Source organism: Elephas maximus, chromosome 8, assembly GCF_024166365.1.
Source record: "Elephas maximus indicus isolate mEleMax1 chromosome 8, mEleMax1 primary haplotype, whole genome shotgun sequence".
NCBI classification, from domain to species: Eukaryota; Metazoa; Chordata; class Mammalia; order Proboscidea; family Elephantidae; genus Elephas; species Elephas maximus.
In genome coordinates this window covers 60,512,163-60,531,010 of record NC_064826.1, presented here as the reverse complement: position 1 = coordinate 60,531,010, position 18,848 = coordinate 60,512,163, and the positions used below count along the sequence as shown (strand labels likewise).

Sequence of the window (18,848 nt, the reverse complement as noted above, 5' to 3'; positions counted from 1 at the left end):
CCGGTAACAGACAAGCACTTAACCATTGCATTACCAGGTCTCTCTAATTTTTGTATAAAAATAAACCAAACCTAACCCATTGCCTTCAAGTTGATCCAGACTCATAGTGACCCTAAAGGACAGGGTAGCACTGCCCCATAGAGCTTCCAAGGAGTGTCTGGTGGATTTGAACTGCTAACTTTTTGGTTAGCAGATGTAGCTCTTAGCCACTACACCACCAGGGTTTCCATATAGGTACTACGAAAGTCAGGGTCATAGCTCAGATATGTAGAAATATTATTTATTGCTCTAAACTGAGTGAAACTTACTATGAGATTCCATTTCCGATGACAGCAAAAACATTTAATCTTGATAATTACAGGTAGCTTAGTCACTTGCAGCATAAAATTGAATACCTTTTGGTTAATAGACCCAGTCAGAGTTGGCTTACTATTTTATCACTTCAAAGTTTGATATCTGTCCTGATTTCTCAAGGTTTCTTCCCTTTCCCTGCCCCTCTTCTCAGGATCTCTGGGGAGGAGTAGTTTTCATAATATAATGGCACTGAGGGAGGGCCTCTGGCTCCTGGTCCTTCCTTGCTGGCTCCTGCTGACGCTAGTTGAGGGACAGCTTGCCAGCCTGTCTTCACTGCATATGCCCTTTGAGTGTCTGAGGCAACGTGACTTCTGCTGTCTTCACTGTTAAGGCCCTGTGGTTATTCTACTTGCCCCACCAGGGGACCCTCTTCCCTACTCTATCACTCCACCACGTCCTTGACTTGCTTCATCTCAGCCCTCTTGGGGAGGTTGGTTTTCCTCTGCCACCTAGTTCCCAGTTCTGGCTGATTGCCTTGCAGTGACTCCTGGCAGGACACTGGCTCAATCCTCAGCACCCCAACCCCAGCATGTGGGAACTTTCGTATCTTCTCTTTGCCTTTTGCAGACTTGAAGGAACTAGAATGGGAAGGGGTGGGAGAGGTGAGACTCTCCAGCCTCTCTCTTTGCTGAAGGATGAGACACTGACAATTCTACTCTGCTTAGGCTGTCCTGTGCTGCCTTAGGCTCTCTGCATGGCATTCTCTTAGAATCCCAAATGGAAGGAAGACAAGCCCCCAGGGCCGATGGATGCCAGAAAGAACTCTGGTAGTCTCCATTCTCTTCCTCACAGCTTTTTTTTTTTTTTTTTTAACTTTTATTGAGCTTCAAGTGAGTGTTTACAAATCAAGTCAGACTGTCACATATAAGTTTATATACACCTTACTCCATACTCCCACTTGCTCTCCCCCTAATGAGTCAGCCCTTCCAGTCTCTCCTTTCGTGACAATTTTGCCAGCTTCCAACTCTCCCTATCCTCCCCTCCCCCCTCCAGACAGGAGATGCCAACACAGTCTCAAGTGTCCACCTGATACAAATAGCTCACTCTTCATCAGCATCTCTCTCCTACCCACTGTCCAGTCCCTTCCATGTCTGATGAGTTGTCTTCGGGAATGGTTCCTGTCCTGGGCCAACAGAAGGTTTGGGGACCATGACCGCCAGGATTCCTCTAGTCTCAGTCAGACCATTAAGTACGGTCTTTTTCCTCACAGCTTTTAAGGAGGAGAGAAGATGGGGAGTAAACCCTACTGAAATAATCACTCCTCTTTTGTCCTCTCTTTACTCCTTCTCCTCCTCCTGCCTCTCCTCCTCTTTCCCCTCCCTCCCCTACACCCCCCCTCCAGGCCCCAGTTTCTCCCCTCCCCTTCCTCTCACCTCCTCACCTCCTCCCAGCCAGGGGCTGATATAATCTTCTTCCTGAATGTACCAAAATTGTGCCCACACTCTCACCTCATACTCACTCCCCATTGGGAATAAGTAAAAGCTCTAGGTTTGTTACTCATGGGGATCCATCCATAAATTCTTTTTTTCTCAGCAAACCCTGCCTGCTGCAAATTAAAGCCTGACTTTTTAGGTTATCATTGCTGTTTTTAAAAGATTTATTTTGAAAGTTAAAACTAAGCAATGCTGTTTTCTTTTTAGTGGAATACATACTTTTTGAGGAACAGGAAATATCTGAGTGACAGTGGGTGCAGAGCTGCAGTACAATAAAAAAAAAAATTTTTTTCTTTTTTAAAGCTTATCTTAAAAAACACAGTGAGTTTTTTAAATTTTTTTTTTAATTTGAAAAACATGATCTTGCTATTTCATTAAGCTAGATTTTCTAGATTTTCAATAATGACTCTGTATTACTTTGGTGCTTGGGTTATCTGAGTATGTTTGAAATTTTCCCAGTTCTCCATCTTATTATAGTTCCCCAGTCCCTATCACCTCACGTCTAAACTCCTCTCTGCTTTTTAATATTTCATAATCTGCCACAGAGCCACCTAACCAGGCTTCTCTCCCACTGGTCCCAGTACATATCTCTTTTCCAGTCAGGGCAGTCTCCCAGTACTTATAAAAAAAATTATAGCTGAGCCAAAAAGAGGCATGTTAATCACGAGTCTAGCGGCAAGAAAAGAAGCCACAGCATGAGCCAACACGTGGAGCAAAAGGAGGAGGAAGAGTGGGAGGTGGATGAGGCTAAAGAGCTATCCAAGGGTCTGTGTTGGAGAGCTGTGCCCACGATGCCGGGAAGCATGGATTTTATGTGATGTAGTAATGTTTCTATTTACCTTTCAGAAGCATTACTCTGGAGGAAGTGTGGAATAGGAAAAACTGGATAAGGATATGCTTGAAGCCAGGAAGATGAGTTAGAAGTTTATTGCAAAAGATGAGGCAACCTGCACTAAGGCAATTGTATCCAGGATGAAGAAGAAAGAGTGATTCTATGAGAGAGGTTCTAGGTGGTTGGGTAGAATATGGGGTGGAAGACGAAGGGAATGGTCTAGAGTGACATGCAGGGTTTTGGCTGCAATGCCTGTGTGACTGGTAGTGTCAGTCACAACATGTGGAATGTATGAGGAAAAGTGGATTTGAGAAGAAAAACAATTCAGTTTTGGTCATATTGAGTTTGAAGTGGCTGTGGGTCACCCAGATGGAGACAGAAGTCTGAAGTTTTGGGAAGCAGTCAGGGCTCAAGGTACAGATTTGGAAGACATCTGCATAGAGGTGATGGATGAAGCTACAGGGCTTATAAGTGAGACAAGATTATGGTCCAGGGAAGAGAGTCCTAAGGGTCATTTATTATTAAGAAGCCACAAGAGTGGCTATAAATTTTCTCCAAAAAACTCTGGCATATTACAAGACAAATATCATAAAACCTGTGAAAGAGGAAGGGCTTCATTTTTAACTTTGTCAAAATGTAGTTCCTGAACAGCACTAAGGCTTCAGGGAGGGAAATGAAGTATGATGAACCCCTTATGTACTTTTTCACCATCATATTGGCCAAAGGGAAGAGTTGAGGAAGGCTGGCCATCTTTTTGTAATCAGGATGGATGGATGGATGGATGGATGGATGGATGGATGGATGGATGGATGGATGGATGGATGGATGGATGGATGGATGGATGGATGGATGGATGGATGGATGGATGGATGGATGATGGATGATGGATGGATGGATGATGGATGGATGGATTGATGGGTTGGAAGAATATATTGAAGGCAGGAAGAAATTGCTGCTGAAAACATGAAAATATGCAACTGTCTCTGGAAAAGTTACTCTCTTAAGAATTTACAGTTAATTACTTAAGTGCTGGGACACAGAATAAGATGACAACACTTATTAGTAGCTGCTGCAAGACTATTTCTTAATTTTCACTGTGAATTCCATTAAATTTGGAAAGAAATAAGCTAATGGTACCAGTTCCTTCTTATACAAGGGGCACTGACAGAGTGCTGACAGAGAGGGGGAAACAATGATTTCTGGTCACAACCCAAGGTCCCATATTATTTAATTTAATATTGGCCAGGTTGTTTAACCTCTTGGCCAATTTTGCTGCCTCTCCTTTCCAAAAAAAGGAGGGGGCATAATTTTAATTTTAATTCGCATTTATGTTTGAAGATTAAAAGATGAGCATTTTATATTTATATAAATATATGTTATATAAAATATAATAAACACGTCCAACTCAGAAACATTTGTTTTGATTGAAATTTTAAAATAATTAAATGTGTCCCTTTATTTTCACACTTTTCCTCTGTATTTGTAATAGTTGACCTACGGAATTACTTTTAAAAGGTTATCCCTACCATATTGTTTTAAGTATTCCATCAATATTGTATTAAGCTGCCCTCTGGTGGTTTTTAATTTAGTAAATATCTTTAACAATCTCGATATCTGATGTGTAGTATATTTAAGATCTTGTAGTTTGTTTAATACTATATTAATTCTTACTTTCTACTTATTTGACAGGGCCTTTGAGTTATGTTCATTTAATAATAATGGACACTGTCTAATATCCGGAGGAGGGAAAGATAATTAGCAAATTCATGAAGCAGGGATTGTATGTCTACGGTAACAAATCACTGCTATTCGCATAGTTTCTTTTAGTTATTAGAGTACAGAACTGATTGATAATGGGCTTCAGTCAGAATGTACAGAATATAGCAACCAAATACACCTGAAAATTAAAGTATGTTTATGTAGTGACGCTCCCTGGTGACTTTATTAAAAACTCTCACATCAAACAAAACCATATAATTAGCTTTCAATAAATGTGTAAAAATATCCTCATTAATGAATTGGCTAAATGTTTGTTGCTGCTCCAACTAATTTGAAATACAGAACTATCTTTTAACCTCCTACCAAGACATAAGCATGATATGCTTGTTGAAAACAGATAATTCTCTTCAAGCCAGTTTCTTTTCTTTTGATAATAAAATGGAAACCGTCAATCACTGCTGTTTTATTTTGCTGAACTTTCTCCAGTGTAACCATAAATTCAGGGGAAGGAGATACACATTATTTGAGATTATCGAGATTTTTGAGATTCAAATGCTTTATTTAGGCATTTGAGTATCTGTACCTGCTGTGTGTCTAACTCCGTGTGGCTTGCACTCTGAAAATTAAGACCATTCCGTAAAACAAGTTCCAAATACATCTTGAGCTATTACATCATCACAGGAATTAGTGTTTAAGAAAATAAAAGTGCTTCAATAATTCAGGAAAGAATTGAGAGCTTTGTTAGCTGCAGGGCGGGGGATAAAATCTTCGTAGAGGAAATGGCGCTTGAACTCGGCTGTGATAGACTGATAGGATTTTCATGCAAGGAGTGAAATGTTGAAGACATTTCAGATGGGAAAGTGAAGATGAACACAAATATGTAAGGGAATCGTGTTGGTGAAAGCACTGAGGGAATTTAGCTTGAAAATCAGTCATTTTCTAAAATAAATTTAGAGTATATTATAATTATGTATGTTAAAATCTGACACAGTGGCTGCAACGATGGGCTCGAGCTTGGCAATGATTGTGAGGATGGTGCAGGACTGGCCAGTGTTTTGCTTTGTTGTATGTAGGGTTGCTATGAGTTGGAACCAACTTAATGCCACTTAACAACAACAAACTAAATCTGCAGCTATGTTTAGCAAAATTCAGGAGGTTTGTAGTAAAAGCAGTTTTATCTAAGTAGACAACACAACCAGCTACTCACCACTACCACTGAGTGATTGACCACTATCAGTACTTGAGTTAGTAGGATGAATGGACCAATAGTTATAACAGAGGCTAAATACAGTTATTACATTATTTTAAGCTATTAATTTTTTTTTTAATTGAAATATCATCTACATGGAGGGGAATGAACAGCGCTTAGGTATACAGTTGAACTGGTTTTGACAAAACTGACACACATATTTCAATTTTGATACCCACGTAATCTAGAATATTATACCATGGCATTAATTTCCCTTAGCCCCTTTCCAGTCATTCCCCCGAGCTTCACCACCCCCTCAAGCAACTACTGTTCAGATTTCTGTAACTACAGATTAGTTTTGTCTATTTTTTTTTTATTTATGTTTTTATAATAGTGGTCTCATACAGTACTTGTCCTTTTCTGATTGACTTACTTCAGTCAGCATGATGCCCTCCAGATTCATCTGGGTCGCGAGATGTTTTGCAGACTTGTCACTGCTCTTTACCATTGCATAGTATTCTGTTGTATGTATGTACCATAGTTTGTTCATCCATTCATCTGTTGATGGGCACTTAGGTTGTTTCCATCTTTTCACTGTTGTGAATAAAGCCACAATGAACATGGGTATGCATATGACTATTCGTATGATGGCTATTTCTCTAGGATATATTCCTAGGAGTGGGATTGCAGGATCATATGGTATTTCTATTTCTAGCTTTTTAAGGAAGCACCATACCATTTTCCAAAATGGTTGTATCATTTTGCATGCCCACCAGCAGTACATAAGAGTTCCAATCTCTCTGCAGCCTCTCCAACATTTGTTATTTTCTGTTTTTTTGGTTCGTGCCAGTAAGGTAGGGGTGAGATGGTATCTCATAGTAGTTTTGATTTGCGTTTCTCTATGGCTAGTGATTGTGAGCATTTCCTCATGTGTCTGCTAGCTGCCCAAATGTCTTGTTTGGTGAACCATCTGTTCATATCCTTTGCCCATTTTTTAATTGGATTATTTGTATTTTTATTGTAGAGGTGTTGGATTTTCCTGTAGATTTTAGAGGTTAGACCTTTGTCGGATTTGTCATAACGAATTTTTTTTCCCCAATATGTAGGTCCTCTTTTCACTCTTTTCGTGAAGACTTTTGATGAGCATAAGTGTTTAATTTTTAGAAAATCCCAGTTATCTAGGTTGTCTTCTGGTGTTTGTGTATTGTTAATTACAGTTTGTGTCCTGTTTAGTCTGTATATTAGGGCTCCTAGTGTTGACCCTGTTTTTTCTTGTGTGATCTTTAGTTTGTGGTTTTATATTTAGGTCTTTGATCCATTTTAATTAGTTTTTGTGTGTGGTGTGAGGAATGGGTCTTGTTTCATTTTTTTACAGATGGACATCCAGTTTTACCAGCACCATTTGTTAAAAAGACTGTTTTTCTCCATTTGATGGACTTTGGGCCATTGTCAAAGGTCAGGTGGCCATTGGTAGAAGGATTTACATCTGGATTCCCTATTCTGTTCCATTAGTCAAAACGTGTCTGTTGTTATACCAGTACCAGGCTGTTTTGACTACTGTAGCTGTATAGTAGGTTCTGAGGTCAGGTAGTGTGAGGCCTCCTACTCTGTTCTTCTTTTTTAATAATGCTTTACTTATCCAAAAAAAAAATTTTTTTTTTTTTTTTACTTATCCAGGGCCTCTTTCCTTTCCATATAAAGTTGATGATTAATTTTTCCATCTCTTTAAAGAATGTTGTTGGTATTTCGATCGAGATTGCACTGTATTTGTATATTGTCTTTGGTAGAATTGACATTTTCACAATGTTGAGTCTCTCTATCCATGAGCATGGTATGTTTTTCCATTTATGTAGGTCTCGTTTGATTTCTCGCAGTAGTGTTTCATAGTTTTCTTTATATAGATCCTTTATGTCCCTGGTTAGATTTATTCCTAAGTTTTTTTTCCTTCTTCAGGGGATATTATAAATGGTATTGCTTTCTTGATTTCCTTTTTGTTGTTCTCTTTATTGGTATATAAGAATCCAACTGATTTTTGTATGTTTATCTTGTATCTACTACTCTCCTAAATCTTTCTATTAGTTCCAGTAGTTTTCTTGTGGAGTCTTTAGGGTTCTCTATGCGTTACTATTAAACTATAGTTTTACTTCTTCTTTACCAATTTGGGTACCCTTAATTTCTTTTTCTTGCCTTATTGCTCTAGCTAGGACTTCCAGCACAATGATAAATAGGAGTGATGATGAAGGGCATCCTTGTCTTGTTCCCATTCTCAGGGGGAATGTTTGCAGCCTCTCTTTGTTGAGAATGATGTTGCTTGTTGGTTTTGTATAGATAACGTTTATTATGTTGAGGAATTTCCCTTCTATTTCTATTTTATTGAGAGTTTTTATCAGGAATGGATGTTGGGCTTCATTGAAAGACTTTTCCGCATCAATTGAAATGATCTTGTGATTCTTCTCTTTTGTTTTGTGTGGTGGATTATCTTGATTGATTTTCTAATGTTGAACCATCCTTGCATACCTGGTATAAGTCCCACTTGGTCATGGTGTATTATTTTTTTTATATGGTACTGAATTCTATTGGCTAGAGTTTTACTGAGAATTTTTGCATTCATATTCATGGAAGATATTGGTCTGTAATTTTTTTTGTGTGTGTGATGTTTTTGCCTAATTTTTGTACCAGGGATATGCTGGCTTCATAGAATGAATTTGGAAGTATCACTTCCTTTTCTATGTTCTGAAATAGTTTGAGTAGTACTGGTGCAAGTTCTTCTCTGAACGTTTGGTAGAATTCTCCAGTGAAGCCATCTGGGCCAGAACTTTTTATTGTTGAAAGGTTGTTTTTTTTTTTTTCCTTCACCTTTTCACTCTCTTCTCTTGTTATGGGTCTGTTCAGATTGTTGACTTCAGTTTGTGTTAGTTTAGGTAGGTGGTATGTTTCTAGAAATTTGTCCATTTCCTCTAGGTTTTCAAATTTGTTGGAGTACAGTTTTTCACTGTACACTGTTATGATCCTTTTTATTTCAATTGAGTCTGTTGCAATACCCCTCAGGTCATTTCTTATTTGGGCTATTTGCTTCCTCTCCTGTTTTTCTTTTGTCAATTTGCCAATGATTTGTTAATTTTGCTGATCCTTTCAAAGAACCAGCTTTTAGTTTTGTTAGTTCTTTCTATTGCTTTTCTATTCTCTATTTCATTTATTTCTACTCTGATCTTTCTTCTGGTGGCTGTGGGTTTCTTCTTTTGCTGTTCTCTTTCTATTTGTTCAAGTTGTAGGGCTAATATTTTGATTTTGTCCCTTTTTTTTTTTTATGAGTGCATCCATTGCTATAAATTGACCTCTTGGATCTGCCTTTGCTGTGTCCCAAAGATTTTGGTGTTTTCATTTTCATTTGATTCCGGAAAATTTTTTAGTCCATCTTTGATGTCGACTGTTACCCTGTGGTTTTTATGCAAGGTGTTATACGGTTTCCATGTATTTGATTTTTTTCTTGCTCTTCCTGTTATTAATTTCTACTTTTATAATGCTGTGATCAGAGATGATGTTTTATATTATTTCAATGTTTTGGATTTTGTTGAGGGTTGTTTTGTGGCCTAAGACGGAGTCTATTGTACAGAATATTCCATGTGCATTGGAAAAGAATGTATACTTTGCTGTTGTTGAGTGGAGTGTTCTATATATATTTATGAGGTCAAGATGGTTGATTGTGGCCTTTAGATCGTCTCTATCTTTGCTGAGTTTCTTTTTAGATGTTCTGTCCTTTACCAAGAATGGTGTATTGAAACTCCTACTATTGTTGTGAAACTGTCATTTTCTCTTTTCAGTGTTGTTAGAGTTTGTTCTATGTATTTTGGAGCCCTGTTGTTGGGGTCATAGATATATATCATGGTTATGTCATCATGGTGCATTTTCCCTTTAATCATTGTATAGTGTTCCTTCTTGTCTTTTATGATGGATTTTGCCTTAAAGCCTATTTTATCTGAGATTAGTATTGCCATTCCTGCTCTTTTTTGGTTGCTGTTTGCTTGATATATTTTTTTCCATCCTTTGATTTTTAATATATTTATGTCTTTGTATCAGAGGTGTGTCTCTTGTAGACATCACATCGATGGGTCTTTTTTTTTTTAATCTCTTCTCTCACTCTGTCGCTTTACAGGTGCATTTAAACCATTCACATTCAGTGTGATTATCGATAGGTGTGAATTTATTGCTGTCATTTTGTAGTGCCTTTTTTTTTTTTTTTGTGCTAAGATGTTCTTTGTTCCTCTTACTCTCCTGTGCTGAGTTTCTTTCATTTGTGTGATTTTTTTAGTCTCTTTTGTTATTGTAGATCTTGTGTTTACTGAGAACTTATGGTTTTCTTCTTGATTTTGATGAGTAAGTTTGTTAACTTTCTTTGTGGTTACCTTGAAATTTAACTCTTCCTAAGTTTGAGCTAGTCTTTTATTACTTGATATCACCTTGACTTCCTCTCCATTTGAAAGTTCTATACAACAATATAAAATGCTTCATGAATTTGTGTATCATCCTTGTACAGGGGTTTTGCTAATCTTCTTTGTATCGTTCCAATTTTAGTATATGTGCTGCCGGTGAGCATGCTAAGTTCTGTTTGAAGGCAGGTAATTTTTGTTTGCAGGGTTGGGGGCTAGGAAACCTTCAGTGGATCTTTTGACTATGCAAAGATAAAGTCAAAATCTTTTCTAGTTTGAAGGGTTTTAAAAACTCCAAGAGGCTAAACTGCAAATGATACACTAGGTTGGGAAAGGTTTTAGACCATGGTGTAAGGGGGAAACTGGATTTTTTTCCCTGTCTCTGTTCCTCAGATGAGATGGGAATTTGTATTCAGGGTAGGCAGGAATTTGGAGGAAGGCATAAATATGGGGTAGAACGCAGGGATGGAGGGTAAGGGAGATCAACTACATCTTAGCAGCATGTCAAGGAATAAAGTCAAAGCTCAGAGCTGAGCTCCCCTTGGGAAGTGAACTCCTGAAGCACTTGTATCCACTGGCTGCCCTTCTGCAAGGTGTTTACATTCTCTGGACCTGAGTCTTTGGTTGCTGTTAGTGGCAAGGCTAAGCTATACCCAGTATTGCTTTAGATCATTAAGAGAGCAAGAAAGGCTGCCTTCCTGCTAGGAGTGAATCTGGAAGGGAAGGAAGCAGAAACATGCAAAATAGCCTAAAGGGTAAATTGAAAAATTTTGCAAGTGGAATGCGAACCACAGAGAGAATACCAAGTGTTTGGTTTAGATGTAACATTATATTCCAAATAGATGTGAAGCACCATGTATTTATTGTTAGAATTTCTGGGTTTTCAAGAAAGAAATTCAGATCAAGTGAAGGATTAATTAATTAGGCAAAGGGTAGGAATACATACAAGATTAAATTCTTTTTTTTTTTTTTTTAAATCAGTTTGAAAAGATGAAGGCTAAGTGGGGGTATGACAGTAATTCTACAGCATAAAAGTTGTATTCAATAGGGGTGAATTTGGAATTTTCTGATTTACATAAGATCATCTAAACACCATTTCTTAAACTTTAACATTCAGAGAAATAACCTGAATAATAGGGTGAAATGTAGATTCTAATTTGGTAAAACTGGGAGGGGACCTGAGAGTCTTATTTTTAACAAGCTCTAGAACAATGATTATCAAAGTGTGTTCTTTGGACTAACAGCATCAATATCATTTGGGAATGGGTTAGAATGCAAATTGTTAGGCTCTGGGTTTAAAAGGAGGAACTGGTGGATTTGAACTGCCCACCTTTTGGTTAGCAGCCAAATTCTTAACCACTCCACCACCAGCGTTCCACTTCAGAGCTACTATATTGGAAGCTCTAGAGGTGGGGCCCAGCAATCTGTGATTTTTTTTTCAGGTGATCCTGATCTACATTCAAGTTTTAGAACGACTGTTCTAGCGTCGCACTGTTGATAGCCACTACTCACATGTAGCCATTTTAGTTATAAAAAGTTCAGTAAAATTAAAAATTTACTTGTTCATTCACACTCAGGGGCAGATTAACCAGTAAGCAAGGGCTTACAGTAAGCAAGGTAAACACAGGCTTACTTGTGTTTACTTACTAATTTTCACAAGGGTTTCGCCACATCTTTGAATGTGTGACTCACGCAAGCCACATTTCAAATACTCAGTAGCCACATGGGACTAGTGGCTACTTTATTGGCCAGCACAGATACAGAACATTTCCAACATTGCAAGAAGCTCTATTGGACAGTGCTGCTCTACAGCACTTGTTCCTAATCCTAGCTTCCCATTAGAATCACCTTGTGACACTTTTTTTTTTTTTAAGTACTGTTGCCTGGGCCCCCCAAGGCCAATTGAGTCAGTCTCTGGGGGTGAGACCTACACCATCAAAAGATCCCACTGTGCTGAATTCTTGCCTCAGGTTATGAAGATTGTAAGCAGCAGGAGAAAAGTGGGAATGTGAGGTTGGGGAGATAATCCTATCTACTGCAGTTTCAAGGGATGGGAGATGGGTTTTTGAAATCCTACTTTGGAACTTTGAATGTTTTACCTCCATAAACTCCTCCTTCCGTGCTGTGATACAGTCATGAAACAGAAACAGTTTCTTCCCTCAATAGTTTATAATCTAGCTTGGAAGTCAGTCCCCAAATAAGTAATCACAATAAGGGGAGCAAGAGTTATGATATGAGATGTGCTATGTGTGTTAGAAGAAGCCCTGGTGGCACAGTGGTTAAGTGCTCAGCTGCTACCTAAAAGGTCAGCTGTTCAAACCCACCAGCTGCTTCACAGGAGAAAGATGTGGCAGTCTGCTTCTGTAAAGATTTACAGCCTTGGAAGCCCTATGGGGCAGTTTTACTGTGTCCTACAGGGTCTTCATGAGTTGGAATTGACTCAGTGGCAATAGGTTTTTGGCTCTGGTATTGTTGCCAGTGCCTCTACGTCTTCAGTTAGATAAGGTTCTTTCCTCTCACTGGTCAAGAATGAGCAGGTAAGGCACGGAGAGTTTTCTACACAAAGTTTTATTGAAGAGGCAAGCGGAGACGAAGAGGGCCTAGGCAATGCTTACCCCCGTCTCACAGAACAAAGGATTTGCATGGATTTTAAAAATTCTTGAGCAGGAAAAAGATTCATGTTTATTCAGAGGCATAGGCGGGATTTTCCAGCAAGTAGCCCATTTAGGGCAGGGATAGGTTAACTAAGGTGCGGCACAGCTGCTTTCTAAGATGGCTCCTGTCCTGGAGGCTTCCGGGATTCGTAGCAGGACTTATGGAGTGTTGTGCCTGCGCAGTCTCTCGCTCGCTGAGTTTGATTCCCCAGCTGCAACTGCAGCCCCTCACTGCCCCTGGTGGAAGGTCACACAGCAGTCACAGGTGGAGGTTCTGCGCATGTCCCTGGGGCTGGTTTCATCCGGCTGCTTCTGAAAGACAACTTTAAGGAAGTTTCCGGGCTGTTTTCTGATATCCTGCCCCATTGTTCTGGGGAATGGCTTTGTTTCTGCACCCTGGCCCATTTCCTGTTACTTCACTAATTTGTTTATGTGAATTGCAGATTTGGGGGCCTCTCTGTTCCCTGTCTTAGAATGTGCTTTAGAAGCCCATAGCAGAGATCTTTAAAGATCAGGAAAAATCTCTCTGGACAAGGGACATCGAAGTAGAGACCAGAAAGATGAATCAGAGTTGTTTTTTTTTTTAAATTGTACTTTAGATGAAGGTTTATAGAGCAAACTAGCTTCTCATTAAACAATTAATACACATACTATTTTGTGGTGTTGGTTGCCAATCCCACGACATGACAACATTCTCCCTTTTTCGACCTTCCGTTCTTCATTACTAACTTTCCTGTCCCCTCCTGCCCTCTAGTCCTTGCCCCGGGCCAGTATGCCCATTTAGTCTCGTTTTGTTTTATGGGCCTGTCTTATCTTTGGCTGAAGGGTGAACCTCATGAGTGACTTCATTACTGAGCTAAAAGAGTGTCCAGGTGCCATACTCTCAGGGTTTATCCAGGCTCTGTCGCACCACTAAATCTGGTCTTTTTGCATGTGTGTGAGTTAGAATTTTGTTCCACATTTTACTCTGGCTTTGTCCAGGACCCTCTATTGTGATCCCTGTCAGAGCAGTCTGTGGTGGTAGCCAGGCACCATCTAGTTGTGCTGGACTCAATCTGGTGGAGGTTGTGGTACTTGTGGTCCATTAGTCCTTTGGACTAATCTTGCCCTTGTATCTTTGGTTTTCTTCATTCTTTCGTGCTCCAGCCAGGGTGACACTAGTGGAATATCTTAGATGGCCGCTCACAAGATTTTAAGATCCCAGACGCTACTGACCGAAATAGAATGTAGAATATTTTCTTTATAAATTATGTTACACCAATTGAGCAAGATGTTCCCCAAGACCATATTCCCACAGGCCTCAACCCAGTAATTTGGCCCCTCAGGGAGTTTGGCTGTATCTATGGAGCTTCCATGACCTTGCCTTGGACAAGTTGTGCTGGCTTCCCCAGTATTGTGTACTGTCTTACCCTTCACCAAAGTTACCACTTATCTATTGTCTATTTAATGTTTTTCCATCCCTACTCCCTCCCTCCCTCATAATCATCAAAGATTGTAAGCAAACCTTTTCATGAGTTTTTATAGTAGTAGTCTTATACAATATTTGTCCTTTCATGATTGTCTTATTTCACTCAGCATAATGTCCTTCAGATTCATCTATGTTGTGAGATGCTTCGCAGATTCATCATTGTTCTTTATCATTGTGTAGTATTCTGTTGTGTGTACATACCATAGTTTGTTTATCCATTCATTTGTTGATGAGCACCTAGGTTGTTTCCATCTTTTTGCTATTGTGTAAATAGAAGTTTTTCAGGAGAAGAGGAGGGGCGGGAAGTTTTCCAGACAAATGAAACAATACGTGCAAAAGCCCAAAAGCAAGAGAGATTATGATGAGCTCAAGAAAAGGAGTGAAGTTTGCAATGGTTGTAGTGTATGATACATAAGAGATGGCTGGAGAGTTTTTCAGGGACCAGATCACTCAGGGCCTTATAAATAAGGTGACCTTGCATCCCATTTTTCCAGACAGTCTCAGTTTACACACCTGTCCCTTAATAATTATTAATAGCACTCACTTTCACTCTCAAAAGTGCCCCATTAGACAATAACTTAAATGTCACACTACCTGTAAGCTCTGATATACAACTTTGACTTTATCCTGGGGGCAACAAGAAGATATTGAAGAATTTTAAGCAGGGAACTGACATTTTCTAAGTGTTATAGTGTCTTTTGGAATGATCCCTCAGGCTGCAGAGAGAATGAGCTTGTAGTAACTGTTTTGCAGACCAGTTAGAAGGCTGTTACAGTTATCCAGGTAAAAGACAACTCTCCTGGGCCAGAATTGTGGGATTGTGAATGGAGAGAAGTGGATAGAACTGTAAACTATTTAGAAAGTAGAACAGATAACAATTGGGTACAGGAGTCAGGTTGAATATTCTAGTTGGGGAAAAATGGCCAGGTATTAGTATCATTTATTATTATACATAAAGAAGAGGAGGATTAAGTGAGTGGGTGTGGGATGTTAATGATAAGTTTAGTTCTATATTTGCTGAGTTTGAGGGGAGTTGTTATATATATGTCTGAAGCTCAGGAAGAAGCTAGGGATATCAATTCAGGATTCTTTAGGAAGTGACATTGCCCCACTAGAGTGTGTAGAGCAGGAAGCTCAGACAACCTGGAGCTGAATCCTGAGAGGCACAAGTTTTTAGGGCAGAGTAAAAAGAGTCTCCAGAGGGTAATGCAAAATGGTACAGTCACTGTGGGAAAGAGTTTGGCGGTTCCTCAAAAAGTTAAACATAGAACTACCATACGACCCAGCAATCTCAATCCTAGGTATATTCCCAAGAGTCTTGAAAGCAGGGACTCAAACAGATACCTGAGCACCAATGTTTATTGTAGCATTATTCACAATATCCCAAAGATGGAAACAACCTAAGTGTCCATTAACAGATGAATGGATAAATAAAATGTGATATATCCATACAATGAAATATTTATTCAGCCATAAAGAGAAATGAAGCCCTGATTCATGCTACAACATGGATGAACCTTGAAAACATTACATTGAGTGAAATGAGTCATACATGAAAGGACAAGTATTGTATGACCCCACTTATATGAAATATCTAGAATAGGCAACTGCATACAGACAAAATTTATTAGTGGTTACCAGGGGCTGGGGGGGAGGAGAGAATGGGAGTTATTGTTCAAAGGGCACTGAGTTTCTGTTTGGGGCAATGTAAAACTTTTGCAGATGGATGGTGGTGAGTGATGGTAGTACAACATGGTGAAAGTAATTAATGCAGGGGTGGTGCTTACCTTGCTTACCAGATCACCTGTAGTGAAATTTTTCATTACAGATTAGTAAGTAAGCACAAGTAAGCCCATGGTTACCTTGCTTACTGGGTCATCCACCTCCATCAAGGACTGTAAATTTAAAAAGAGGCTTTGATTCTGTTGGAAGGTGCTATGGGGATGGGAGAGAGAAAGGTGCCAGCCATACTTAAAACAGAATCTTTGATGTGGTGAAAAGAAATGTGAAATTGTTCACTATGGACAATCTGGTAAGTAAGGTAAGCACAATGCCTGTTGGATAATCTGCCCCTGAATTAAGGTCATTAAATTGTACACCTAAAAGTGATTAAGATGGCAAACTTTTTGTTATATATTTCACCACTCTTAAAAAAAAAAAAAAAGAGCCTGCAAAGGAAAGGAAATGGAATGGTCTGAAAGATAGGAGGAAACAGGGGAATCTGGTATATCAGAAACGAAGGAAGGAAAACATGTTTGAGAAGGACAGTTGGTTAACAGTATTAACTAATAAAGAAATGTCAAGTAAGATATGGTCTGGAAATTCCCAGTGGATTTAATAGTCTGCATGGTTTTGAAGATGTTGGTGAGAGAACTTTCTGTGGAATTGATAGGAGTAAAGCCTACACACCAGTGAAATTAGGAGGCAGATGAAATGGAAGAGAAATGAAGACAGTAAATGTAGATACTTCAAGAAGTTTTTTACTCTAAAAAACCAAAAACAATTGCCATCGATTTGACTGTGACTCATGATAAACCCATATGTGACAGAGTAGAACTGTACTCCATTGGTTTTCAATGGCTAATTTTTTGAAAGTAGATTGCCTGCCTTTTCTTCGTGAGCCTCCAATCCTTACGTTAGCAACCAAGGTGCATTAACTGTTTGCAACACCCAGTAACTTACTGTGAAGAGGTGGGGAGAAATGGGGAGTAGCTAGAAGGGAGATTGGAATTGAAGGGCTTTTTTTTCTTTTTTTTTTAAAATAGTGTCCCCCTCTCCCATGTTTAATTGCTGATTAGAAGGAGCAAATAGAGAAGATTTGAAGATGTGGGGAAAGAGAGAAGCAGGTGGGAAGGATCTAGAGCAATAATGAAGGTTATATTAGACATCTTTGCTATATAACAAACCACCCTAAAATTTAGTGGCTTAAAAGAGCAAACATTTATTATCTCACAATTTCTGTGGATCAGGAACCACGGCTTAGCTTAAACGGGTACATTTGCCTCAAAGTCTGTCATGAGGTTGCAGTCATGCCATCTGCTTCAGCTATTATCTCTTCTGAAGGCTCATCTAGGGGGGAGGATCTGCTTCTAAGCTTGCGTTGTGGTTGTTGTCAGCTTTCAGTTCCTCACAGGTTGTTGGACTGAGAGCCTCAATTTCTTTCTGGGTGTCAACTAGAAGCCACCCTTGGTACCTGAACCTCTCCATAGAGCTACCCACAACATAGGAACTAGCTTCCTTCAAAGTAAGTGAGAGAGCAAGAGAGAGCTAGAGAATGACCAAGGCAGAAGCCACAGTCTTTTTGTAATCTAACCTTGGAAGTGACATCTCATTACTTTTGCTGTATTCTGTTCATTAGAAGTGAGTCACAAAGTCCAAGCACATTCAAAAGGTGGGCATTACACAAAGACATGAATCCCAGGAGGCAAAGATCACTGTGAGCCATCTTAGAGGCTGTCTACCCAAAAGAGATAGTAAATATAAACGGGATACCTGTTCTATGGTAATAGAAAGAAAGGGGCAAGAGTTGGATTTGGATTAGAGTAGTTTTTTACAATTAGAGTGTGAAATAAAAAGAGAACCTTTCAGGTGACTCTGTCTTCTACATGTCGTAAGTAAGATATATAGTCTTTCTCTGAGGGTAAGGAGAGAATTAAGGTGATTGGAGTTTTTTTTAATTATTTATTTATTCTTTTTTAATTAAAAAAATTTTTTTTATTGTGCTTTAGGTGAAAGTTTACAGCTCGTTTTGTGACCCTAGTTGCCTTCCCTATAATGTGACAGCACACTCCCCCTTTCCACCTTGCCTTTCCCGTGTCCATTCAACCAGTTCCTCTCCCTTTCTGCCTTCTCATCTCACCTCTGGACAGAGGTTGCCCATTTAGTCTTGTGTATCTACTCGAACTAAGAAGCACACTCTAATCTTTGTCTGAAGATTTGGCTTTGAGAACAGTTTCAGTTTTGGGTTGACAGAGAGTCCAGGGGCCATGTGTTCTGGGGATCCTCTAGTCTCAGTCAGACCATTAAATCTGGTCTTTTTACATGAATTTGAGTTCTGCATCCCACTTTTCTCCTGGTCCATCAGGGATTCTCTGTTGTGTTCCCTGTCAGGGTGGTCATTGGTGGTAGCTGGGCACCATCTAGTTCTTCTGGTCTCAGGCTGATGAAGTCTCTGGTTTATGTGGACTTTTTGTCTCTTGGGCTAATATTTTCCTGGTGTTTTGGTGTTCTTCATTCTCCTTTGCTAAGGTGATTGGAGTTTTGATGGCAGAGAAGTGGAGAGTGGAGTGAAGGTAGTGGAGAAGGTTTGAAACAATCATTGTGAGAAAGAGAGAGGTAAGTCAGAAAATGGATAATAGGCTAAAAATATTGTTGGCCCAGCTGAAGGGGGTATCCATAAATTTATAGTGAAATCAATATGCCCAATACAGCAGTTTTTCTCCAACAGCACTTGGTAATAGGCAAGAAGTTTTCCATGGCTTGGAATCTAGACTTTCTGGAGCCATGAAAAATGGATGAACCCCTGAAATTATTGCCCTGAGATAATCTTTAAACAGTAAACCAAAAATATCCCCTGAAGTCATCTTGAAACCAAAAAATAGTTTAGCTTAACTAGTAACAAAGTCTGCCTTGAGCATTATGCTCTTTTAAGAACTATCTATACAGGATCAAATTGACATCAGCAACTCTAAAGATTAATGTCTTAGTCATTTAGTGCTGCTATAACAGAAATACTGCAAGTGGATGACTTTAACAAAGAGGAATTTATTTCC

At 39.2% G+C, this 18,848-nt stretch overlaps 1 non-coding gene across 1 annotated transcript; it reads right to left on the bottom strand.

Annotated features, from left to right (window-relative positions):
* Positions 1–10,016: 10,016 nt before the first annotated feature.
* Positions 10,017–10,121, bottom strand: LOC126082311 (U6 spliceosomal RNA). The gene has a single exon (XR_007518548.1). It is a non-coding gene; the product is annotated as a U6 spliceosomal RNA (small nuclear RNA).
* Positions 10,122–18,848: the final 8,727 nt, after the last annotated feature.